We start from the raw sequence: 26,642 nt of genomic DNA, 5'->3' as shown, positions 1-26,642 counted from the left end.
AGAGAGAGAGAGATCCTTGTGTTCTAAGCTATTGGAGCAAATACAGTGGTACCTCAGGTTACATACGCTTCAGGTTACATACGCTTCAGGTTACACACTCCGCTAACCCAGAAATAGCGCTTCAGGTTAATAACTTTGCTTCAGGATAAGAACAGAAATCGGGCTCCGGTGGCACGGCAGCAGCAGGAGGCCCCATTAGCTAAGTGGTGCTTCAGGTTAAGAACAGTTTCAGGTTAAGAACGGACCTCCGGAACGAATTAAGTACTTAACCCGAGGTACCACTGTATCAGAGTCTCCTGATAAAAGTATGGGTTTGACTGCAGTCAAAGTACCACAAAGTACTACTTGTAGGTCTTTTATTTATTGTTTTGTCTGCCCTTGCTTATGCTCCTCTGCAAAACTCCATGTTTACTGATGGAAGCACCATCACCACCATCATCATTAGCCTGAAAAATCACTTCCGTTCACCGAGACTGTATATACCACAACAGCATAATATGAAAGTGCATTCCTGATATAGCAAATGCCATAAATCACTGCAGCTACCCAGGTTTATCATTCATCTCCAAGTTCACAAAAAAATCAATACAGTTAGTGTCCACTGTTTAAAAACACCTTTGCCAGATAGCACAGCATTAGGGATTGAGGGGACAGAATGCTCTTAAAGGCTGCCAGTAAAGTGTTTAACAGTATGGCTGGTAATTTATTAGAAAAGAAGGTGGAGGGTTGTTGTTGTTGGGGTGGAGAGAAGAACATACCGGGAAGAAATGACAGGAGGAAAGTGAACTGGCTGGCTTTCCGCTTCCTCTGATTGAGCTGTTGGGGTTTTTTTCCTCTCTCTCTCTCTTGCTCAACAATAATTATTGGTTTCTCCTTGTAACTTTCTTTTGATGCAGTCATGGGCATTTATGGTTCTCAAACGTTGTCTGTAATGTTGCAACACCTAGCATATAAAAAGTAAAGTATAGCAATCATCATCATGCTTTGCATTTCAATGTGGTCTTTCATCTTATGGGGAGATGCAGTGCTTCCCTCCCCAAGAAAAAGAAATAAAGAAAAATGGGAAATAAAAGTTGATAGGTAAAAAAATAAAAATTCCTTGGATAAAAAGGGCTGCATGGCAAGGGGCTTGTGTACACAAGCTGGGACCTCCTGTTCCTTTCGTTTCCCCTTCAGCCCCACTCCTACACCCTCAAAATCAGCTCTGAAGGGTAGTAGGGCTTTCAGGAGCCGATTTTGGGGGTTATGGGGAGGGAAGAAGACATGGAAGTTGCATCGTGATATAGCTGAACCCTGCTGGCACAGCACTGGGTACAAGTCAAATACTTTCCAAGGCAGCACAGGATTGTTGTTTTACCCTTACAGTCAAATAATTTCTTCTGTATATCTGAAGGAGCACCTCCACTCTCATCATTCTACCAGGACACTGACGTCCAGCGCCGAAGGCCTTCTGGTGGTTCCCTCACTGCGAGAAGCCAAGTGAGAGGGAACCAGGCAGAGGGCCTTCTGGGTAGTGGAGCCCGCCCTGTGGAATGCCCTCCCATCTGGTGTCAAGTAAATAAACAACTATCTGACTTTTAGAAGACATCTGAAGGCAGCCCTGTTTAGGGAAGCTTTTAATGTTTGATGCATTACTGTATTTTAATATTTTGTTGGAAGCCGCCCAGAGTGGCTGGGGAAGCCCAGTCAGATAGGCGGGGTATAAATAATAAATTTATTATTATTATTATTATTATTATTATTATTATTATTATTCTATGTCCAACAGAGGAGGGACTCATCAGTTTTAAAGAGAGAGAGCACAAAGAGGAAGGAAAGTTGCTTTTGTTTTTAAAGTACATTTTGCAATGTGTGAATCTGCATATTTTTTCTAATACTTTTGTTTTGAGATTTGAATTCTCTGGGATAATTACGCAGTTTTATTTTTATGTCAGGCAAAGCCTGTTGCAGCCCACAAGTCATTTGTAGTTGCTGTTGTTGTTATTTACTACTGCTGCTCTGATTACTACATTTATACCCCACATTTCCTCCAAGGAGCTCAAAGGGGCATACATGGTTTTCCCCCTCTCCCTTTTATCCTCACAACAACCGTGTGAAGTAGGTTGGGTTGAGAGATAGTGGCTGGCCCCAGGTCACCCAGTTAGCTCTATGGCTGAGTGGGGATTTAAACCCTGGTCCTCCAAGTCCCAGTCTCAATAATCCAACCACCATAACGCGCTGGCTCCCACCAGCAATTTGTCTGGCCTTTGCAGTACCCCACTAACTATGGGAGAAAATTTGAATTTTGTAGACACCTCTCCCAGTGAGAAACATGGGCATATTGTGTGGCAAGTACATTCTTCTAGCCCATGGCTAGAAATGCATTCAGTTCCAGTGGTGCAAAAGCAAACCACCCCTGCTTTGTTGAAATCATTTTATAGGCTTACAAAGTTCTGCTCAGTTGTTCCAAGCCATATATATGTGCAAACTTGTACCACTAATTAATCCAGAAGAGCAATGCGTCGTCAAGTACATTAAGCATACACAGAACTGCAACATATACACTTCTGCCATTCTGTGCAGATTAAAGCAAAGTCGATCACTCTGAAATCACAGCATAGATCACTCTGAAGTCATCCTGGGTTCAATGACCTTGACTATGAGACTCTTGAGAGTCCCATGGACTGCAAGAAGATGAAACCTATCCATTCTTAAGGAAATCAGCCCTGAGTGCTCACTGGAAGGACAGATCGTGAAGCTGAGGCTCCAATACTTTGGTCACATCATGAGAAGAGAAGACCCCCTGGAAAAGACCATGATGTTGGGAAAGATGGAGGGTGCAAGGAGAAGGGGACGACAGAGGATGAGATGGTTGGACAGTGTTGTCAAAGCTACCAACATGAGTTTGACCAAACTGCAGGAGGCAGTGGAAGACAGGAGAGCCTGGCGCGCTCTGGTCCATGGGGTCACGAAGAGTCGGACACGACTAAATGACTAAACAACAAATGCTATATTTTGTGGCATCTTCTCTGAGGTCACTGTCACCTGCCTTGCTTTATACCTGGAAAGGGGGCTGGGCTAACTGCCAGATATTGATAAACTCCTATCAGCTCTAGCCATCATGCTCTGCTGTCAGCAATGTTGTGAGCTGGAGTCCAGCAAGATCTGGAGGGGCAAAGATTGGCAAACCTTGCTTTATGCCAGGCATAGGCAAACTCGGCCCTCCAGATGTTTTGAGACTACAGTTCCCATCATCCCTGACAACTGGTCCTGTTAGCTAGGGATGATGGGAGTTGTAGTCCCAAAACATCTGGAGGGCTGAGTTTGCCTATGCCTGCTTTATCCTACAGCAGCCTGCACCATTCGTGTTCTGCCAGGATGTATGCCCACCTGCCAGCTGTGTGACAGATCCCACCCTGCCTGGAGTTTTGCAGTCGCAGGGCAAGACCTCCATTCCCCACAAAAAGGATCCCTAAACCCCTGGTTGCAGCCATGTATGGCAGGCTGGAATGTAGGTCACCTCGGAGGAAGGGGGAATATAGCAAACATGACTTTTTCCTGTAAGGTTTTTGGCTTAAGCCCACAATCCAGTACTTCCCAGACTGTTTGCTACAAGAGAACCACTAGTGTGCTATAGTAAATAAAATAAATTATTAACTATTAACAGCTCCAGGAAGCTCAAAGCCAGTGCTGGATTTATGCTAAACAGTATAAGCTAAACAAGCTATAGCTTAGGGCCCCACTCTCTTGGGGGCCCCCCAAAAAATTCACTATTAATATAAAAAAGGTAAAGGATCCCTGGCAGTTAAGTCCATTCATGAACTCTGGAGTTGTGGCGCTCATCTTGCTTTACTGGCCAAGGGAGCCGACGTTAGTCCGCAGACAGTTTTTCCGGGTCATGTGGCCAGCATGACTAAGCTGCTTCTGGTGAAACCAGAGCAGCGCACAGAAACGCCATTTACCTTCCCACTGGAGCAGTGCCTATTTATCTACTTGCACTTTGATGTGCTTTCGAACTGCTATGTGGGCAGGAGCTGGGACCAAGCAACAGGAGCTCACCCCGTCAAGGGGATTTGAACTGCCAACCTTCCGATCAGCAGCCCAAGAGGCTCAGTGGTTTAGACCACAGTGCCACCCGCATCCCTTCACTATTAATATACTTCTTAATTGTATTTCAGTTCAACAATTACTTTGATAAAATACATATTTTGTTATGTGCAAATGGCTTTAGATACCTACTAGGTCCATAAATTACCATGCAGCATATATTCAACACAAAAAAACAGTGACAATTTGATGTGGACAAAGGACAATTTATATGTGGACATATAAAGGGCCCCATTACCTTCAGGAGCTTAGGGCCACATCAAACCTAAATCTGACCCTGCTCAAAGCAGCTACCCACATGAGAAGTTACCCATATAATAGAATATCTCTGCATATTTAGAAAGGATCTCCTCCTAACCAGTCTCTCCTGAAGAAAGTAATCTTCTCTTCCCTACCTGCCCTACTTTCATAGTTTAGGTTGATAACTCCTCGGGACTGCGGACAGCTATTTTTTTCTTTTTCTTACATAACGCCAAGTACTTTGAAGGTGCTGTATAGAATAAATGAATCATCACCATAAATCCTTTCTTTTGGCTGTAGCAACAAGGCCGAAAGCGATCGTCCTTGTCACAGCCCCAAACGCTTTCTAAACTCAGCCTGCCCCGTAGTAATTAAAAGCCAATCCATGATTGTTGGGGCGGGGTGGCTGTTCTCCCTTGTAAAGGTTCCTGACGGGGGTGGGGGATTACCTCTAATTTTTAATTTTTTTATTTTTTATATAATTTTTGCAACCCTGCTGAATGTTGAAACTTGGAAGCGACCGTCGTTGCAATCCTTCATTGCGTCAAATCCAGACTGGCCTTGAGCCCAAAGCGTACTGTTTCCAAAGGGAGCCTTTCAACACAGTTTTGATTAGCGCGTGGAGCTCTCTGTACCTGACGAATAAAGAGCTAGTTCACCTTATTCCAGCCAGTGCCCTGAGCCCCGAGTAAAGCTTAGCCCCAGAGCGATTGAGTCGGACAAATGATTCTTCCCTCCTTCTGCGGAGGCTGTTTTTGGAAAGCAGCGGGGCTGCAAAAACCAGAAAAGCACAAGGACGTATTCTGCGCCGACGTCTCAAAGTACATTCGATGCTGTTTAGTTATCCTTCAATAATTTTATATAGCGAGTTCCAGGGCTCAGAGCATTTCATGGACCTCAGCTTGCTGTAGAGTAAACCGTGCAACAGCCCTGCGTGGTAGGTGCGGACAAACCTTTAGTATTAACGGATCTGTTTCGTTTTTTAACCAGGACCTCGAGATCCACCAACCCAAGCCAGGTGTGAAATGGGGGGAGGGAAAGAGAAACATAATTAAGGGACAAGATGCCGTTTTAAACTCAGCCTAGGAATTGGTTCAAGCGCTGAGCTCACAATCCTTTCGCACCGCACTCCTGTATTTGTTTCAGCAACTTGATTTAGGGGAGAAAGGGGGTGGAAAGAGCCTGTTTGTTATTGCTATCCTTAAACAATTGGGAGTGGATCATCCAGATCTGGATCAACCTTCTGCCATAGCACCTGGAGATCTGGGTCCATTTTCTACATTACCTTCTATAACGTTGTTGTTGTTTAGTTGTTTAGTCGTGTCCGACTCTTCGTGACCCCATGAACCAGAGCACGCCAGGCACTCCTGTCTTCCACTGCCTCCCGCAGTTGGTCAAACTCATGCTGGTAGCTTCGAGAACACTGTCCAACCATCTCGTCCTCTGTTGTCCCCTTCTCCTTGTGCCCTCCATCTTTCCCAACATCAGGGGCTTTTCCAGGGAGTCTTCTCTTCTCATGAGGTGGCCAAAGTATTGGAGCCTCAGCTTCACGATCTGTCCTTCCAGGGAGCACTCAGAGCTGATTTCCTTCAGAATGGATATGTTTGGTCTTCTTGCAGTCCATGGGACTCTAAAGAGTCTATAACGTTACAGGGTCAATATAAAGGTAATAAGAAAAATAACCCTGCTGGATCAGGTTGAGGCTACATCTCTATACGGATTTACCTGGGCAGGTATGTATAAGGATGTATTCTAAAGCCACAGTCCTGTACAGTACACACTTATTTGGCAAGGAACTCTATTGAACTTGATAGAACTTTTTTCTACAGTGGCCTGCTATGTGCTTCTGGGAAGCCCACAAGTTGGGGCTCCCACTAAGTTGCCCCTATTCCTTGAGCTAATAAACTATTTGGGGGGTCTCTATTTCCAAACTAGGGGACCAAGTTAGACACATATTTTGCATACTTTGTTAGATACAAGATTCCCAGCGGGATTGGATCTCGATTATTTCTTGGGAGAGATTTATTGTGAGATAACGCTATTACAGCTGTTTAATTCTGCTTTAGTTTGTATTTAATTAACTAGTCTACTTCAACACTCCAGGTGTAAATGGAAATGGTTACATCTGGGTCACACATTTGGAACCGGTGAAGGTTGAGGCTTGGTGGGTAGGGGGAGGACGGCACTCAATATTTATAATCTTTTGGTAGATGATATGAATTCGTCGTAATTCCAGTACTGCAGGTGGGGGAAGGAAACAAGATCAACACCACAAATATTGTGCTGCATCAACGAAAACATTATCCTTCGACTGACTTTAATTCACTTTGGCTGAAGTCCTGCTCGCATTAAAGCTAATGGCGATCCCACTAAATTTAATGGATCAGGATTTCGCCCTCAGTTCAGACTCCTCGGACCATCACTTATGACTCGGCAGTATATGATTTTGCTGCGTCAGGTGTCGCTGACACGGGTGTCTAGAGACTGGAGTTTTCAGCTGAAGCTCCAGTTACTGAGATAATGGAGGAAGATTTGCTGAGTCATTCCTAGAAGCTGCAAAAACTGTAAAGCTGCAGATGAATTGGGGGTAGCAATTCTTTTATTCATTTTATGGGGAGTTCTGAGAAACGCCAAGTTTTTATGTAGTGTTAGAATTCACACCAGCACTTTCTGGATCTGGGGACAGGTTATCACACACACTAACATTCCTTTGTCAGGAATGTTCTTTGCTAGAGAGAGAGCTAACTTCCTTTAGAAAACTGCATTGAAGACATTTCATATTTTTTTTAAAAGGGTAGTGTGGTTAATTTTTATTTACTGTTGAGAAGAGATGTAACTCCAGCTAATGCACCCTGGTGTATCCTAACCTCCACTGCCCCTGCCCCTTTTTGATTCGTTTCAGTGGATAAAATATATATTTCATCCTTCAAAAGCTAGTTAGAGTCTTCTTTGATAACAGGAAAACTCTACATCTACAAAATACGTTTTAAATTTTTGAATCACTTCACTTCTGATTTCAACAAGCATTAGAATAATTGTAAGGTAGGTTTGTAATACCTCATACATGTTTCCTCATAAGTTGTGTTGAGCTCCCAGGTACATGTGTATGGGGTTGTGGCCCACAGCCAAGACTAAACAAACCAGGGATGCCAACTTGAATAAAATATTGGAGGGACTGAGATAAGCCCCACCCAGCATAATCGATCACAAGACTCGGTGTGCACACACCATTTGAATGGCAATGTCCATTAACTTGGGGGGGGGGGCTGGCCCTCTCAAAAAAAATATTAGGGGAGAGAAGGAACCTTGGATTTTGGTCCCTAGGAGCTGGCTCCTTTGAGAAGAACGATGGCTTGCTTAAGGACCCTTTATCTGAGTCAATTGCTGAGTTAGGATTTGAACCCTGGAAATTCCACTTCACACTGTTGGCTCAATTCATCTTTACAGAGCTCCACAGAGAACTTCATAAAGAGTTTCTAATCACCTTCATTCAGAACCATACAACAGCCTATTGGAATGGGAGTAATATTTCTACATGTGCCTTGATTATATTATCTTCAGTAAATCTATGTATGAGAGCTTTGTGGAGTTTTGTTAATACTATACAGAAAAAGAGAGAAATCTCCAGATTGAACAGTAAGGACGAAATCAGTTCGCCTTTCTTGGGTTTGCCATAACTAGACTGCTACTAGATTACGAAGGAGGAAGGGAGGTTACTTCCTGCTTTGGCCACTGCCAGAGGTCCCCCACCCCACCCCCGCTCTCTGGCAGAGCCAACAGAAAGTAGACTATGGCTGTGCCTACATTTCCCAACCTGCCTTGGGGTCTTAAAAAGGGGAGAAAGCACTATATTTCCTTAAAGGGGAAGCATTGTTATTCCTTCTACCTAATACTAACACAGAGAATTGCTGTCACTAAATAACTGACCCCTGTAGGGGCAGAACACCCTTTATGCTTCTTGGCAGCAGTTGAAAGGAATGTATAGGTTACTGGATGAATGCAAAATGATGTTAAGGATTAAAAATTTCAGTATGTACTTGTGTGGGGGCGTATAAGATATTGGACTTTGGAGTTAAAATGCTGGCTGATGCTGAACTGAAAACTGAAATTCCTGCTGGAGGAGCACACTTTGCCCTGGGTATAATCACACTGAGACCCTGAGTTTGGAAAATAAGAAAGCTACATTCATTGCAAGAAATCCTTTTCTTCTTCTTTGGCACTCACTCGTAGCCAAGTAAGATTGTCTTCCATGAACACGGTCTTAACAGTGAGTCCATAAGTGACTGTGGAGGCCAATTCTGGATCCACACGGCCTTCCAGAATGGAGACGTAGGTTTCTGGGTGGGAGTTGATCATGGTGGTCCATGACACCTTTGGTAAAGGCTGTTCTCCAATACAGTGGTACCTTGGGTTAAGTACTTAATTCGTTCTGGAGGTCCGTTCTTAACCTGAAGCACCACTTTAGCTAATGGGGCCTCCTGCTGCCGCCACATGATTTGTGTTCTCATCCTGAAGCAAAGTTCTTAACCCGAGGTACTATTTCTGGGTTAGCGGAGTCTGTAACCTGAAGCATATGTAACCTGAAGTGTATGTAACCCGAGGTACCACTGTACATACATACATACATACATACATACAATAAATACATATCTGATAAGAAAGGTCCCTAGTTCTAGCTAACAGGCCCTGCTTGTTCTTGCAGCATGGAGGGAGACCTAGGAGTCAACTCCTAGCAGCCAAGGTCCTTTTGGCCCGTAAAATAAAATATTTGAGGGGGCCAAGGGCCCCCCAAGTTGATGGGCATTGCCATTCCAAAAATGTGCATGTGCCATGTCTTCTGAATGATTATGTAGCATGGGGCTTACTTGCCCCCCCCCCATATTTTATTCAAATTGCCACCCTTGGATGGAGAGAGATCCGAAAATTGATGTTTCCCCTCAAGAGAGAGGCATGGAGAAGGAGGGAGAAGGAAATGAGGTCAGCAACCCTAAGCATAGTAGTTTGGCCTAAGGAAGGTCAGCACAGGTTAAATGACCATCTAGAGCAGCCTTTCTCAACCTGTGGGTCCCCAGATGTTGTTGAACTACAACTACCATCACCCCTAGCTAGCAAGGCCAGAGCTTAGGGATGATGGGAGTTGTAGTCCAACAACATCTGGGGACTCACAGGTTGAGAACCACTGATCTAGATGGTCTTGGAGGGTCTTCTCTCTATCTACTCTCAATTTCTATACCAAACTTCTACTTATCAATTCTGGCTATCATCTTCAAGCTGTTTGCTCCTAAGGAGTTGCACATGTTTCAGTGGGCCTCTTCCAGAGCATTTGTTTGAAGATTCTGTGCCAGAATTCACACAGAGCAGACAGAAGAAAATGGAGCCCCATATTTAGATAACAAAATCATTTTGGCTTCCTTGTTCCACAGCTGCCTCCTCCTCCTCCTCCTCCTCCTCCTCCTTCTTCTTCTTCTTCTTCTTCTCCTTTGGCATTCACTCGTAGCCCGAGTAAGATTGTCTTCCACGAACACTGTCTTACAAAATGCACCTACCACACGTATGTATGCCTCTAACCAAATGGCTAAGAATTGTGAGGCACCTGGCATACTGAAGAGTGCAGTAAGTCTTTTACTAGTCTTTGTAAATGTTTTCACTGGCCTTTTAAATATTTGTTAATGATGATGCCTTTGTTAATTTTGATTGCTTTAGATGACTGTATTTATTGAGCTTTTATGATATTGGGCTGGGACCCAAAAGGCAGCATATAAATAATTTTACAAATAAAATAAATAAAGTCATAATTGTTATTACAGTACTACTCGTCTTGTGATCTCTCTTACAGAAGCCTGCACATTTCACATCGGCATATATTTTTCCCTGCTGTCCCTCCTTCAATTATTTCTCTCCCTATTTCTCTCTCACATATAGGCTTCTTTATAGGCTACTTTACTGGTCTGCACAAGGTTGGCTTCTAGCTTACCAACTGTGCAAGCCTGCGCGTGCTTGCTCAGGTGTAAGTCCCACTACGTTCCATGGAGCTTAGGTAAAGGTAAAGGGACCCCTGACCATTTGGTCCAGTCGTGGCCGACTTTGGGGTTGCGGTGCTCATCTTGCTTTATTGGCCGAGGGAGCCGGCGTACAGCTTCCGGGTCATGTGGCCAGCATGACTAAGCTGCTTCTGGCAAACCAGAGCAGTGCACGGAAATGCCGTTTACCTTCCCGCCGGAGTGGTACCTATTTATCTACTTGCACTTTGACATGCTTTCGAACTGCTAGGTTGGCAGGAGCAGGGACCGAGCAACGGGAGCTCACCCCATCGCGGGGATTCAAACCGCTGACCTTCTGATCAGCAAGTCCTAGGCTCTGTGGTTTAACCCACAGCGCCACCCTTAATCCATGGAGCTTACTCCTGGGTCTCTCCAAAGCAGAGGAAGGTCTCTCAAGATGTATTTCATGTCAATCATGCATGTATGAACAAGGCCCCGTGAACAAGAAGTATTTGCATTGCTTTCGTGGTCACTGCAAGTGAGGTACTCTGGTGGCTCCATGTCTGACGCGTTCACGTATGAACACATGAAAACGTTTGAACCCATACAGGTAAAAGTGAGCAGAGTGACAGGTGTGACTCTTATCTTTCTACTACAGTAAGCCACACAGAAGCCAGAGGTTTCTGTCTAGAGAGATCTCTTCATCCAGAGAGATGGCAACGTCACAGCTCAAGGACACTTAGCAGCCAGGCAAAAGCCCTTAAGGAGGCCAGTGAAAGGCATATGGCTTGGGGAGAAAGAGGCTTAGAGAGCCACATTTGGGTTCCAACTGAGGTGTCCGTCCCCCCCCCCCCCGTCCGCTGTGGTCTAAGGGCTTGCCGATCAGAAGGTTGGTGGTTCAAATCCCCGCGATGGGGTGAGCTCCCTTTGCTCGGTCCCTACTCCTGCCAACCTAGCAGTTTGAAAGCATGTCAACTGCAAGTAGATAAATAGGTACCACTCCAGCGGGAAGGTAAACGGCGTTTCCATGCGCTGCTCTGGTTCGCCAGAAGCAGCTTAGTCATGCTGGCCACATGACTGTATGCCAGCTCCCTCGGCCAGTAAAGCGAGATGAGCACCTCAACCCCAGAGTCATCCGCAACTGGACCTAACGGTCAGGGGTACCATTTCCTTTTATAAAACGAGTTCTCTCATCCCAGGGTAGTTTGGTCTTCTGAATTACCCTGCCAAGTGCTGAGGATGATTAGGGTTTTTTTTAACTGCTCATAATGCAGATGTCTGGTAGAATTTGTGTTACCACACCTGTCCGTAGTGGGCAGGGCTTTGTGGGTGTATAAGAGAGCATCCTAAGAGCATCCTAAAACTTGGGAGAGGGATAACACTCCCAAGAATCTTAGTGCACGGCTTGGTTGTTTCTAAACTGTCCGCTCAAAAAAGCTGGTGGTGAAAGGCTGCAGCTCAACACCAAAGCATGCAGAAGGTCTCAGGTTCAAGCCCTGGCTTCTCCAGGTGGGGCTGGGAATGCCCCCTGCCTGAAACCCTGGAAAGCAGCTGCCAATCAGTGCAGACAACACTAAACGGGATGGATCAGTTGCTCTGACTCGGTGTAAAGCAGCGCAGCTGCCTATGTCCTGGGTTTCATTATCTCTGTCGTGTATCAGGGAGGGACGTGACTGGCGGTGGGGTGGGGGGCAACCCCCCTTCCGACTCAGAGGCGGCATTCCGGCCTTTTAAAACGAGGCATTAATAGGATGCTGAGAGGGCGCTGACGTCATCGTCCTCCTCCTCACCCGAACCGCAGATGGTAGACAGTGACCGCAGATCTTCGCCGGCCCTGTCTCTCCTCCCCCCCCCCCCCCGCGCCCCTTCCCCACTTCCAACCCGTCTGCCGCTTCCCGGCACCAGTAACTTTTTATTGGTTGCTACTTGAATCCCGCCGCTTTTGTGTATCTCGGTTTGCTTCAGAAGCAACATTATAAAAGCCAATGTGTATTTCATTGACTGGCGATAATAAGGCAGATTGATGACATCCTGATGCCAGATTGAACTTTTAAAGTGAAAACAAAAACAAGCAGCAACAACAAAAAGCCACTCCAATGAGGAAACAACGTGGTTAATTTGAAAAAAGCATGATAATAATTCATTTCCAGCGCGTCTTTGTTTCATGTTAGCTCCCATGTCAAGTAGAGGAGGGGTTGCTTTTGCAACTCCTGCCCTCCTCACTCAAGTTCCTCTACTGACTCCGCAACAGAACGTGGACCGTAGGAGGGTGAATTAAGAAACTCGCGTCTCTGGAATGAAGCCCACCTTTTGTTTAATCTGGCAGGAATGGACCCATCCTCCTGTAACCCAGAGGCAGGACAGAGGCTATTTTTGTTTTGCTTTCCTTATGCGAAGAGAGGGCAGAAGGAACAACCAGTTGCAGAATTAATTAAAACTATATTGCATAATTATTTGAAACTAATCAATCACAAGGAATACAGTGGTACCTCGGGTTAAGAACTTAATTCGTTCCGGAGGTCCGTTCTTAACCTGAAACTGTTCTTAACCTGAAGCACCACTTTAGCTAATGGGGCCTCCTGCTGTCGCTGCACGATTTCTGTTCTCATCCCGAAGCAAAGTTCTTAACCCAAGGTACTATTTCTGGGTTAGCGGAGTCTGTAACCTGAAGCGTATGTAACCCGAGGTACCACTGTAACATAATTAAGCTGAATATAGTCATATTTGGAATGCCTACTGCAGATATTTCTAAATTCCCGTTGGTATGCACATTTTACATTCTGCAAATTTTGCCTTCACTCCTTTAGTCCACATGCCCAAGTAAGTGTAATTGCTTTCCCGGATAGTCTTCCTAGCCTCTTGCGGTTTAAACTGTAATCTCCCCTGGGGCAGAGATCTGGCCTTTTGCTTATATGACTCTCCGAAGCGCCGTATATAACAATGGTGCGAGATAAAATATTAAGAACAATGGCACGCATTGTTTATATGGTCCTTTTTAAAAAACATGACCGAGTTTGAAAGAATGCAAGCCTGTCAGGCCTGTTTAATGCCATCATTGGCTGTTGAAAGAAGAGGCTAGCCATAAACAGCAGGCAACATGTCTGGGACAGTCGTCATTACCATTACCAGCAGAACTTTTTTAAAAAAATGTATTATTACATTTATATCCCTTCTTTCCTCCAAACGCCTTAAGGAAGCACCGAAGTTGGTTTTCCATCTTCTCACATTACAGTACCTCGAACACAACGTTTTTTAAGAGGAAGTAATTCACATATTCAGTTGAACTACTGAGTTAAGAAATTTCAAGTGATAAATGTGCACATGTAATCCACCTCAAAGCGTGGCGTCAAAAATGTTTGACTCAGAGAGCTCTGGAAAGCACAGCTGCAGCCCGGATATAGGGGGTGCCACATTCTGGAGAGAAAAGTGAAACGTGAAGCTCCTTCACACGTGCAACAGGAAAGGACAACTTGCATGCGTGTGAATAGGCCATCACAGATAGAAGCCCACAAACAGAACAAATGGCAACGCTTTTTAACGATGATGTCAGTTCACATTTATCGGGAATATATTCCTGAAGTTATATGTGTTTGTCTGCGTGCACCAGCTGGTAAACTTGTGCACCAGCTGGTAAACTTGGCTTAACTTAATAGAGTTATGTAGATACACGTGTGAACACCACCTTGAGATCCTTAGAAGATAAAGGTGGTATATAAATGTAATACATAAAATAAAATAAAATAAACTGCCTATGGTTTCTTGGGAAGCCTAACTACTGTGGGATATTTAAAATGCAGTCAAACCAACAATTCATGTTTTGCATCAGGGAGCTGAGGCTCACAGAGCCTTCCGGAAATTTGCTAGAGAGAGGTGTATGAGAACACTCCGGGGGGTGGGGGTTGAGACGTGATGTAGACGGCTAAACACATCGAGAATGGGAGGATGAGCCCCTGCCCGGATACTATGCAGAAACCATTCACAAGTGCATCAATAAGTCTTTGCAAAGACAACTAATCGGTTTTGACTCCTAAGAAATCACTAAGATTGAAAGCGTTCTTGACTCCGAGAGGGCCTAACCTGAGCCCTGTGACATATCGAGCAAAAAATAACGCGACTGCATTTCGGTATGTAAACGCAAACAGGTAGCCGCACGCTCCTCAAATCTGATATTTGCTTCCAGGTCATTCTTATCTGTCTTAAGAGGAGACCTGCTAGATCAGGCCCATTGAGTCCAGTACTCTGTCCCCCCAGTGGCCAACAAGCCAGCCCACAATAGGAAGCCCACAAGCAGGCCATGAGGGCGATAGTACTCTCCCAACAACTGTGATTCCCAACAACTGGTATTCCAGCGATTCGAAGAAGAAGAAGAGTTTGGATTTGATATCCCGCCTTTCACTCCCTTTAAGGAGTCTCAAAGCGGCTAACATTCTCCTTTCCCTTCCTCCCCCACAACAAACACTCTGTGAGGTGAGTGGGGCTGAGAGACTTCAAAGAAGTGTGACTGGCCCAAGGTCACCCAGCAGCTGCATGTGGAGGAGCGGAGACGCGAACCCGGTTCCCCAGATTAGGAGACTACCGCTCTTAACCACTACACCACACTGGCTCTCTATAAAGGACACCTTTATACACGGAATCAGGGCCCTCCTCTATTCCATGTTACGGTAATTTAACTGGAATATACACCCTGAGCTACATAATCAACAGCCTCTAGCCCGGATTAGTTTCCAAGTAAACAAAAGAGAAACTCACGCTTGGACCAGTTTTTAATCCCTCTGATGATCCGTCGTTCAAAACTAGTCTTCATTAGCATAGGCATGCAATTACACAAATTAACATCAGCAAAAATGAAGGATCGTCAAAGCAACGGAGAGCTAACCTTTCAGGAAAAGTTTGGTCATAGCATCCTCGAGTCCAGGTTCTCTGCATCAGTGGAGGACCGGGCGAGCATCCTGCAGCCTAGCCTCTCTCCTCCTTCATCCTTCTCCGGTAAGTGGTAAGATCAGACGAGACATGGCGTCATCCTCTTGCCTGACTAACACTGTGACGTCACAGGAGCCACCTGTCTTCTGGTGGATGTTTCATGCAAAACATTCTTCCCACCGGTCAAAAAGCAAGGACAAAATTGTATTTGGTTGGGGGAGGAGGTGAACAGAATACCGTTGCCAACATTTCCGTCTCTCCAGCCCACCGCGTTTTCTGGCAGAGTTCCTTTTCTCTTCGGAAGTGGACCCGACAGTCGCCAGACATTTATTTAACGATTGGCCCTTCTTCTCCCCATCCCTTCACGCTAAGTAAATGTACACGAGCATCGGGGGTCCTACACGTGTCTACTCAGAAGTAAGTCCTAGTGAATTTAACGGGGCTGACTCCCAGGCATATGGAGTTGTATTACACACGACCCGCACTTCTCTGAGTGTGGGTCTCATTGAACTCAATGGGATTTACTTTTGAGTAAACGTGATATGCGCCCGCGCTATCACATCTTGCGGCACCTTAAAAACTGGTAAAGTTGCGGTGGCAGAAGCCTTGGTGACCCCAACTCCACTTCACACGTAAAGGGGTGTGTGTTTGAGGACGTCCTAGCAACATCCCCCAGGACAAATGTGTGTTTCTGTTAGCGATAACTGCCTGCTCCTAAGCCAAGGCTGGTCTTGTCAAGGAACAATTTGGAGCTGCTCAAACACACACACGCTAGTCTAGAGCGGAAATTTAAATTTATAGGCTGGTTTTGTAAGACTGTAATTTTTATACAGCCCGGCATATATTATTCATTTTAATCCTTGACCGTTTGTCACCGCGCTGGATTTTATTGAAATGGGCTCTTTCGAACCACGTGCACGGCGCGTTATTTATAACCTACAGGCTGGCGGGTCGTAAAACCCTCCCCGTCCGCTGCTAGCGTAGGGAGTCGAGTCCAGCCCAACTTTCCCATTGACTTCAACAGGAAAGCCTGAAGCACGTGGCTGATGAAAAAGATGAGCCTTCAAAGAGTTTCAAGCATAGAGGACTCTGCCCCTCTTTACTTACCCCTGTAGCTTCTCGACTTGCTAGTACCTATCAATGCAAAAGATATTTCAGCGGGCGGGGGCGGGCATTTAGCCAGGCAGTAAGATACAGTGGTACCTCGGATTACATATGCTTCAGGTTACATACGCTTCAGGTTACAGACTCCGCTAACCCAGAAATATTACCTCGGGTTAAGAACTTTGCTTCAGAATGAGAACAGAAATCGTGCAGCGGCGGCGCAGCGGCAGCAGGAGGCCCCATTAGCTAAAGTGGTGCTTCAGGTTAAGAACAGTTTCAGGTTAAGAACGGACCTCCGGAACGAATTAAGCTCTTATCCCGAGGTACCACTGTACTGTACGGTCCCAGTCCTATATACCATGGGTAGGCAAACTAAGGCCCGGGGCCGAATCCGGCACAATCGCCTTCTCAATCCGTCCCGCGGACGGTCCGGAAATCAACGTGTTTTTACAAGAGTAGATTGTGTCCTTTTATTTAAAATGCATCTCTGGGTTATTTGTGGGGCATAGGAATTCGTTTATATATTTTTTCAAAATATAGTCCGCGCCCCCCCCCCCCAAGGTCTGAGGGACAGTGGACCGGCCCCCTGCTGAAAATTTTTGCTGACCCCTGCTATATACCTAGAAGTGGGTGGTACCAGGAGTGCCAGCTTGGCCCCCGCGGCCGTGAGTGGCCGGGCCGTGAGTGCCATGCAGCGTGCACGGCCCTGACATCAAAATTTGCGGGTGCCCAGCCCCTTCATGGGGAATTTTGTGCGTGCTCGGGCACCCAGGGCCCCAGGGAGATGGCACCTTTGGTATGTACACTGCCGCCCTGGGCTCCTTGCGGAAAGGTGCACGGTATACATCCAATAAATAATAATACGAATATTGGTAAAAGGGGCTACACGACTCATTCCTCTTCTCGCCTCAATATCCCAGCGGGAATGTAACGAGCGGTCTTATCCCATAAAATACTTTCACTCGTGGCTTCCCACAACTGCATCCAGTGGCAAGAATGCAAAATCCTGGCGCAGGGCCCCTGCTCCTCCAGCTGCCTACGGCTTTGCCAAGTGGGCTACCTTCCCATCCTAGTATCTTCCCTTGGGGCATTAAGTTTCCTTGAAGGCCCCTTTTGTTTCCAGTTTGTTTGCAATGCGATTTGGATGAAGGAAAGCAAAACTCGTCCTGGAAACAAGATTGCGTTGTATTGCTGTTGCAAGTGTGTATTGAGGGAAGGCGGGGTGTCACACAGTGTCAAAAGACCTGTTGTTGTTTAGCCGGGTCCAACTCTTCGTGACCCCGTGGACCAGAGCACGCCAGGCACTCCAGTCCTCCACTGTCTCCCGCAGTTTGGTCAAACTCATGCTGGTAGCTTCGAGAACACTGTCCAACCATCTCATCCTCTGTCGTCCCCTTCTCCTTGTGCCCTCAATCTTTCCGAACATCAGGGTCTTTTCCAGGGAGTCTTCTCTTCTCATGAGGTGGCCAAAGTATTGGAGCCTCAGCTTCAGGATCTGTCCTTCCAGTGAGCACTCAGGGCTGATTTCCTTCAGAATGGATATGTTTGATCTTCTTGCAGTCGATGGGACTCTCAAGAGTCTCCTCCAACACCATAATTTCAAAAGCATCCATTCAGCCTTCTTTATGGTCCAGCTCTCACTTCCATACATCACTTCTGGGAAAACCATAGCTTTAACTATACGGACCTTTGTTAGCAAGGTGATGCTGTCTAGGTTTGCCATTGCTTTTCTCCCAAGAAGCTGGCGTCTTTTAATTTCGTGACTGCTGTCACCATCTGCAGTGATCAAAAGACCTATGTGTCACCAGAAGAGGAACGTTTGTGTCTGTGGCTGCAAGCCTAATGGTGTCTACTTAGAAGTAAGTCCCATTGAACTAAATAGGGATTACTCCCAGGTAAATGGGGTTAGGCTTGCAGCCTTATACTGTACAAGGCGGCGGGGTGAGAGAGATACTCCTCCTGGCATTTTCGAGCCATGTCAAATTCATTCCCAACTATCCACGCGCTGCAGAGCCGTGGTTCCATCAGGACACCACTTGAGGGTAGAAATTCATAGTCCCACTCAGCAGAACGAGCAGGACCCTCCAACGCAGCAGGGCTGGCTAACCACACTTAGAAAGAAGTGAAGAACTACACATTTCCATCTCAAGAAGGGTGGGTGGGGAAGGCTATGAAGTCCAGAATCTCAAGTTGCCTAAGACACGACTGCAACCAGAGGCACCTCAGATACAGCAAACTTTACTGTTTGCAGTGGCATAGTGGCAAATTCAGAAGTGAAGGATCATTTCATGATAGTCACAGCCACACAACCTCACAGCCGCACCCCCTTCTAAGATTATACAATGATCTTCCAGTTATACTATAGTGATAATTGGGGGCGCGTTGCAATGGCCAGTGCAGATCTTCATGAGTTGCCTTTCAGCCTAATCTACTCTTTTCTGTGCACAAACATGGGCAAATGATTTGGAGTAGTCCAATAACTTTTTTCAGAGGACTTAGATGATGTTTCTCTTGAAGTTCCATTGTACAGAACTTGTGCACTTGTATTCTTGACATGTAAGCACCTTGTGTTTTCAGTGTTCCTTAAATGCTTAGCTTTGGAGCATATGGAACAACTTCTCATTGCGCACACCTTGCCCAGAATAACCCTCAGCAGCTGACTCGTCTCCTTTCTCTCTGATTGGCTCCATTAAGCACAAAGAGTGGGAAGAAAGCTCCCTTTTCACGTTGATTGAGTGGCTATAGGACGCTGGAGACAGATACCCAGTTGCAGAAATAGTCGCAGATCTTCGATCCCCTTGACCCTCCCACCACCACCGCTACACCTTTGGAGCCCAAGTAAGTCTCCGCCACCTCACTCCCGCTTTGCTAGAACAGACCAGAGGTCTGTTTATCTCACTGAGCATCCTCTTCCTACAGCGAAGTCCCATAGCTCGGTGGTAAAACATCTGCCCTGCATGCAAATGGTCCCCAATTTCTGACTCATTACTGTATAAGGCAGTTTTCTATGTTGCCCCGTGCCAGCCAGCTGCTTCCTGGAAGTCTACAAGCAGGATTTGAATACGATCGCCTTCACCTGTTGTTTGGGATATACGTACTCTCTCTGAACACGTATCCCTCACTGTTAACAGCCATGCCATCTGATAGTTCTACTCTTCATGGGTTTGTCTTAAACTGGTTTTTTAAAGGGCCATTTAAAAATGATGGCCATCAACCACAGAAACAATTGTATTGGGTAGTTCAGATTTTTCTTCCAACTAATTTCATTGCGTTGCTCGAAGTCTAGTAACAACGCACACACTTTTAATAAAAGTGGGCTTTGGGGGGGGGGGTTCGAGAGATTTCCTTCGCTTCTCTCGGTCCGTAATTTTATAAATCTATCTCGTATCCTCCGCATCGTCTCCCCACCAAAACAAATATAGAAAATAAAAATTCAAACGCTCAAGTGCTCCTTAGTTATTTTATTTTATCTTTCGGGTAGATTGTTTCAAAAGGACTTCATAGAGTGAGCCAGAGAGCCCAGAAATTTGCTTGCACTCATAAACGAGGGCTAAATGTGACCACATAATAGACTATCATCACATTATTTGTAGTCCCTTTCCTCACAATTGCCTTCTTCTGTTGTCTTTCTCTTGATAGAAAGAACGAGTCCCCCAAAGAATAGGGATGTGATTTAAAGAAGGGAAAGGAAGCTGAAGAGTAATCAGAACGCATGTGGTTGGTTGGTTGGTTGGTTGGTTGGCGTACGAAATCACTGGTAGCAGCTCACGGAGTGACTATTGCTTTAAACAAGGAGATTGGCCTGCGCACAAAGTCCATTGCTTCAAAATATTTGTTCTCTTCGCATTGCCATAATTTCCCTGAGGTTCTTGGGGAAGAGCTGTAGCTGAGTGGCAGAGCAACTGCCTTGCCTACAGGTTCGAGCCTGGTTATCTCCGGGTAAGGCTGGGCTGGAAAGCCCTGCTCGAAATCCTGAAGAGCCACTATCGATCAGTGTACAGTGGTACCTCGGGTTAAGTACTTAATTCGTTCCGGAGGTCCGTTCTTAACCTGAAACTGTTCTTAACCTGAAGCACCACTTTAGCTAATGGGGCCTCCTGCTGCTGCCACGCCACCGCTGCACGATTTCTGTTCTCATCCTGAAGCAAAGTTCTTAACCCGAGGTACTATTTCTGGGTTAGCGGAGTCTGTAACCTGAAGTGTATGTAACCTGAAGCGTCTGTAACCCGAGGTACCACTGTATAGATAATACTGAGCTAGAGGGACCTGTGGTCTGATTCGGCATAAGGCAGCTTCCTGGGTTCCTAAGGATTGAAAAGAATACAAGCAAAACAAATGCCTTTTTCCTTCATCTGGGAGTTTGCAGAATGTTGGTCCGACTGACATCTGAACTAGCGCCCTGGTCTCCTCCAGGGAGAGCTGAGCTGTCAGGCGGAGGGAGCTGGCACTGGAGAACGAGCTGTTTGTTCTAGTGAAAGAAACCTTCGCCAAGTAGAGTCAACCCGGAGCCAAGCCTCAGGGTGACTCCGTGGTCGATTGGCTCAGAAGCCGGCTCTCATTTTACGATGAAACCGCCGCCTCCTTCTGCTATTTCGAGAAGTCTGTGTGTCCCAACAGATTCCCTGGACTGGGAAAGAACAAACCCATTGAGATTTGATATTGGGAGTAGGAGGGCAATTGGAGAGCGTCTCATCCCACTTCCATTGACAACTACCTAGGAGTTTCTCCCTCCTTTTTCTATAGGCAGTTCCGCTCAATCCCTCAGTTTTATATTCCCGGACAATCGGGACTCTTGTAACAGTGCTATCCTATTCATATTGTGATAGCTCTGTGGCTAAATGTTTAGGTTTAGTAAATGAGGATTTAATTAGAACTTGTATAACTGGGATATAAGACCGTCTCAATGTGTATTAGAAAGGAGGCTATGCAAGGGGTGTGAGATGTTTATGTGTAAAGACTGTGTCAGGCTTAGAGAATGTGATCAAGATTCATGTGTACTGGATGGCGTGTACCTACTTCTGAGCATTAGCAATTAGCATGTGAAGTTGGTTAAACTATGTAATTGTCCTAATTGTGTACCAGTCCTTAATCCTACAAGTGTTGATGAACTCAGCAAACTCCTGAGATTAGTCATTAGTACTTCAAAACATCAAAAGACCTGACCACGAGAATGCAACGGAATAAAAGAGGCTTGGTGTTTAGGAACAGGAGAATGGAGAGATGCTTTCGACTGGACTGCTGCAGGAGACAAACCCCTCTTGAGATGATCGTGCTGTAAGATCTGGACTGCCTCCATGCACACTGAAGGTGTAAATATGTGAATACACCAAATTTCTTAAAGCTACGGCAGTCCCCGCAGCATCTTCCATTCTCCGATGGAGCACAAACCCTGAGGGAGTGCATGGAACCCCATGGGCTCTGGCCACTGTTTGGCAGAGAGAGCGGGAAACACCCGACTTTTGTAACAATATTGACTTCAAGGTAATCTCACTGTACAGTGGTACCTCGGGTTACAGACGCTTCAGGTTACAGACTCTGCTAACCCAGAAATAGTGCTTCAGGTTAAGAACTTTGCTTCAGGATGAGAACAGAAATCGTGCAGCGGCGGCGCAGTAGCAGCAGTAGGCCCCATTAGCTAAAGTGGTGCTTCAGGTAAAGAACAGTTTCAGGTTAAGAACAGACCTCCGGAATGAATTAAATACTTAACCCGAGGTACCACTGTATTAAATAGGCCTCCTAGTAAGCATGTTTAGAACTGAAGTCTCCTGCACCAAACCTAACCCCGTTTACCCAGGAGAAATCCCCATTGAATTAATTAGGACTTCTGAGTAGACATGATTGCACTGCAAATGTCCCAAACCTTTTTAATTTTTTATTAAATTTATATACTGCCTTTCATCCGAAGATCACGGGGGGGGTGTTACAGGGCAGTTTACAGCATGAAAACACAAAATACGTATCATAATAAAAACAGACAGACAGAAAAAGACACAACCCAATACCCCCATCTCTCACAAACACCTTTAAAAACCACACAGTGTTTAATCAGCCAAAGCCCTGGTTATAAAGGAATGTTTTTGCCTGGCTCCAAGCTAAACCTTTTGATCGCGTTTGTTCCTTTCATTAACTCAGGTAAGCAATGCAGTGCCCTCTAGGTGCTGTGGACTATCAACTCCCAGCACTCTCAGCCAGTATGGTCAGGTCTGATGGGAGTTGTAGTCCAAAACATCTGGAGGGCACAATGTTGGCTACTCCTGAATTATCTCCCCTCCATAACTCTATGGGGATTGACCTGTTTGACTTCAGCAGTCTTCTATGTATTACTAAAGAGGTGAAAAGTCCCTTCAGTGGGTGTGCAGATCCTGGACACAGTTTGAACAATACTTTAAAAAATAATAAAAGACCCAAGGGTCCTTAAACTATTAATGACTACACTGTTGTAGTTTGTTGTTTTTTTAAGCAATGCCTTCAGCATACTGAAGTGAACTACAGTACTCTGACCTCCATCTGAATTGACGTAACCAGCAAAGTGAAGGATCTATCTATCTATCTATCGCTTCCCCAGGCTGCTTGGGAGGATGGGTAGGGTATAAATTGAATGAATAAATGAATAAATGACACTTGTATTCGGTCCTTCGACCCCCAACATTCCCAGGGTGGTGCACAACCATCTATTAAATTGCACAAATCAATACAAGGACCATAAAACCAACAAAAGATAAAACAAATATAACCACAACCAACCCAAAGCATCAGATAATCAGAAGATCAAACAACCCAACAGCTGTCTAGGTCTCACATTATTCCTTTCCATAGGCCTGAAAAAACCAACGCATCCTAATCTGGGACCAAAATGCAGATAGAGAAAGGGACAGTTGCGCCTTGTTTCTCCTTTTCCGGGTTTTTTTTCTTCCCATCTGCTGTTTAAAAACAGTAGCAACTGACTGTCATTCAGTGTCATGGGAATCCAGGGTCAATCCTGTTGGATGGACTTAGATGAGTAGGAGATGATATCTTATTTATTAATTATCTTTACCCTTTCTCACTTGCATAAAAATGCACATAGCTATTTCAGCAGACTTAAAATCACCACCTGTGTGCAGCTTATCTCTCTATAAGCTATTAGGCCAAGGTTGCATAACCTTTTATAACAATTATGATACCCAAGGATGTTTTAGGCCGACTTAGATTATTATCTTCTCCCATTTATGTTTCTCTTTTAGCAAAGAAATCACTCTCTGACTATTAACTAGAAAATATAAGGTTTACTCACCTCAAACGTTTTGCCGGGATTCAACAGTTACAGTGATGAAAACCAGGCAGCCAATAATCCGTAAAGGTCGCGGAAGTCCATAGTCCAGTTCAAAATTGAGTGTGTTCTTTGGAGGAGAGCTAACAGACATCCTGCCCCACTGGAGGTAAGAAAAGGAGTGTTTAGCAACAGGAAGAAGGATATATTAAGTTTGTGTTGTTCCCCTTCTGCCACAGAAGTTTAGAGGATATGACTATCTAGCAATCATGCATTTTTGATTTACCTGCACATCTTCCCACAAATCCTGTGCTCACTTAACTGGAGTTAAGCCCCATTAAATTCAGTGGGACTTAGTTCTGAGTAGATTTTATTGAATTGTGCTGCATTCACCTAATGACTCTCTCTAAGGGCCTGACATAATAATTTCTACTGAAGGTTAGTTGCAATCCTGTAAATCATGGTGTGGTAGTATGCCAACCTTTCATTGTCTCCCAATGGTGAAGACCCTGAACTTCCCTTAGCTGGTTTAAGTAAAGCAGATATTCTAGTCCTGATCAATTAAACCGCCAATGTTTGAAAGGCTACCTTTGTCCATGTTTGTCCATTAATGCATTTTTCTTCCTCTCTACCCAATACCATGTCCCACTTTCCCTGATATTCAACAGACCTTAATTTGGGCCTCCATAGTCATGCAACATAATGTTGCTGTGTGGAGCACTCCTGCTCTGGGCTCCACCCAACCATGCCCTTTCCCGGGACACCCCATTCCATTAACCTCCTTCCATAGCCAGTCAGTGTTCCCAACCCACTAAGCATTGCCACTTCTCCCTGGGTTCTCCTAAGCCTGCAGACACCTCCTCCTTCTGCAAAGATTATGCCTTTTGGGGTGCATAAGAATCCACGCTAGGATAACTGCAATGGTGGCTGGTGTCCACTAGACCCGGTAGGGAGGAAGACAGGGAGCCTACCATTAGGTGGCACCAGAGAGCACAGCCAATTAATTCTAGTTTGGCATCCTCCTCCCTCATGAGCAGGCATAGGCAAACTCGGCCCTCCAGATGTTATGGGACTACAACTCCCATCATCCCTGACCACTGGTCCTGTTAGCTAGGGGTGATGGGAGTTGTAGTCCCAAAAGATATGGGGGGCCGAGTTTGCCTATGCCTGCTCTTGAGTTTTACAGAAACTGAGGAAGTGGAAGTTGACAGCAAAAGAGAAAATAGGCAGGTGTGGGCTGACTGAGGGACGACGGAAGTTGGTGGGGCAGGCGCCCCACATGCCCTAATGGACCATCCTCCACTGGATAAGGCAGCTCGCTTTTAGTACATATAGGATCTTCCTTTCTTCCTTCCGGTCCTACGAATTCTCCAGTTCCCAGATTCAGCCCGCGTCCCGTGGGAAAGCGGTAACTCATTTCAGAGCCCGCCACTCAAAAAGCCCTTTTCAAGATTACTCACCAGGCTGGAGACGTTTTATTATTAATAATAACGGGCCGCACAGAGCCATCAATTTTAAAGCTACCCTCTCTCTCCCAAGCCAACAGGGAGCCCTACTCAGTCCCTCTGTCTCTCTCAAATGGATGGCGCACTCCGGCTCATAATCTACCGTATTTGTCAGATCGGCAGGGCAGTTACTCACGGCGGCCTGACTTGTTAGTCTCCCCAGCTGACATGTTTATTTTGCTGGATTTACGCGGAACTTAAAATTAGGCGGGAAAAGGGAGTGAAAAGGACGAAAGGGTGGGAGGATTAACATTACGGGGGTGGGGGGCAATTCTTGATTAAGGAGTCTCAGGCTCAGAAAAGAAACTTTCAAATGGAATACATTTCTCAGGTTAGAGGCGTCTTCCAGAACAGAATGGGGAATGGTAAATAAAGAAAAAAATGATAAGCATCTTTCCAATGATCTCCCCACCCCCTCCAAGCACACACGCCAGAGTCACTTAAACAGAGAGAGAGAGAGAGAGAGAGAAGATTGAGAGTATTTATGAAGACAGTTTTGGCAGCCTGGATAAGGAAAGTAAACTCAGACTCTCCTCCCGAAGAAATAATTCAGCCAAACGTTTCGTCTGCAGTCCGCATCCAAAAGCAATTAAACCATCCTCATTAAAGTTATTTATTGAACCGCCGCTCCAGATAGGGCGAAAAGGGGGAAAAAACGGAGGGGGAGAAAAGTATATAGGGCTAAACTAGAACCATTTCCCAGCAGGAGGAGGAATAAAAAGATACTTAAAAAATTAATTAGAGCCCAAACTAAGGAATAAAATAAAACAGAAGAAGAAGAACCGAGCTTCTGTTGGGGAAGTGGCGGGCGGCGGGAGAGAAAGGCGTCTAGGGAGAAGTTAAATAACTAGGAAATATAAAAGTATTAACTATGAACGTGAGATTCCTAAAGCCCCAAACCGTGAAGCGCAAGTTGACTCCGCGCCTTTCCCGAGGAACTGGCCGGCCTGCGCTTCTCAGAGTTTGCACAAAAATAAGGAACCCGCTGTATGAAAACATACACAAATAGAAAAACCAGGGGTTCGGGCCAGTATACAAAGACACAATATATGGCAAGCAAAGTACAACGAATTGTATTCGTCTCAATGTACCGGCTATTACAAGGCATGTAGTACATACAAGCGGTACTCCAGAATCATCAAAATAAGTACAATACGTCTTACAATTAATGATATATTTTCATTATCTCCGAAGCAAGAATTATTGGAAGCGTCGGAGCAGCTGTAGCAAACAGGACTGGAGCCCGTTGATCCCAGTTTCAAAGAGAAACTCCTTCCTCAGCCTGCGAAGTTAATAAGGTCCCGCAAGTTGAGGCACCTGCTGCGTGCTGTACTTATTTTGATGATTCTGGAGTACCGCTTGTATATTTTACATGCCTTGTAATAACAGGTACATTGTGACGAAAACAATTCGTTGGACTTCTCAGAGTATGGGCGTAAGCGCAGGATAAAGCTACCTGAGTGGTACAGGGCGGCTGAACTTCTCATCTAGGTACAGTACTGGAGCATCATCTCTGTGTTGAAAGACTTGGGGGCTTTCTAGTTTTGAGAAAAGGGA

The 26,642-nt window shown here is 45.5% G+C and overlaps 1 long non-coding RNA gene across 2 annotated transcripts; it reads right to left on the bottom strand.

Moving 5' to 3' along the window:
• Positions 1 to 675: 675 nt before the first annotated feature.
• On the bottom strand, positions 676 to 26,418 carry LOC308471152. 2 transcript variants are annotated; one of them, XR_013982714.1, is made up of 4 exons: positions 26,249 to 26,418; positions 23,605 to 23,743; positions 15,184 to 15,373; positions 676 to 943 (listed from the first exon to the last, which is right to left on the bottom strand). It is a non-coding gene; the product is annotated as an uncharacterized lncRNA (long non-coding RNA). The 2 variants fall into 2 exon arrangements; XR_013982715.1 differs by having other exon boundaries at positions 15,184 to 15,370.
• Between the last annotated feature and the right edge of the window lie 224 nt (positions 26,419 to 26,642).

Source organism: Podarcis pityusensis, assembly GCF_964106645.2.
Source record: "Podarcis pityusensis genome assembly, chromosome: 2".
NCBI classification, from domain to species: Eukaryota; Metazoa; Chordata; class Lepidosauria; order Squamata; family Lacertidae; genus Podarcis; species Podarcis pityusensis.
The sequence above is the reverse complement of the archived record's forward strand: the minus strand, read 5'-3'. Positions and strand labels throughout refer to the sequence as shown.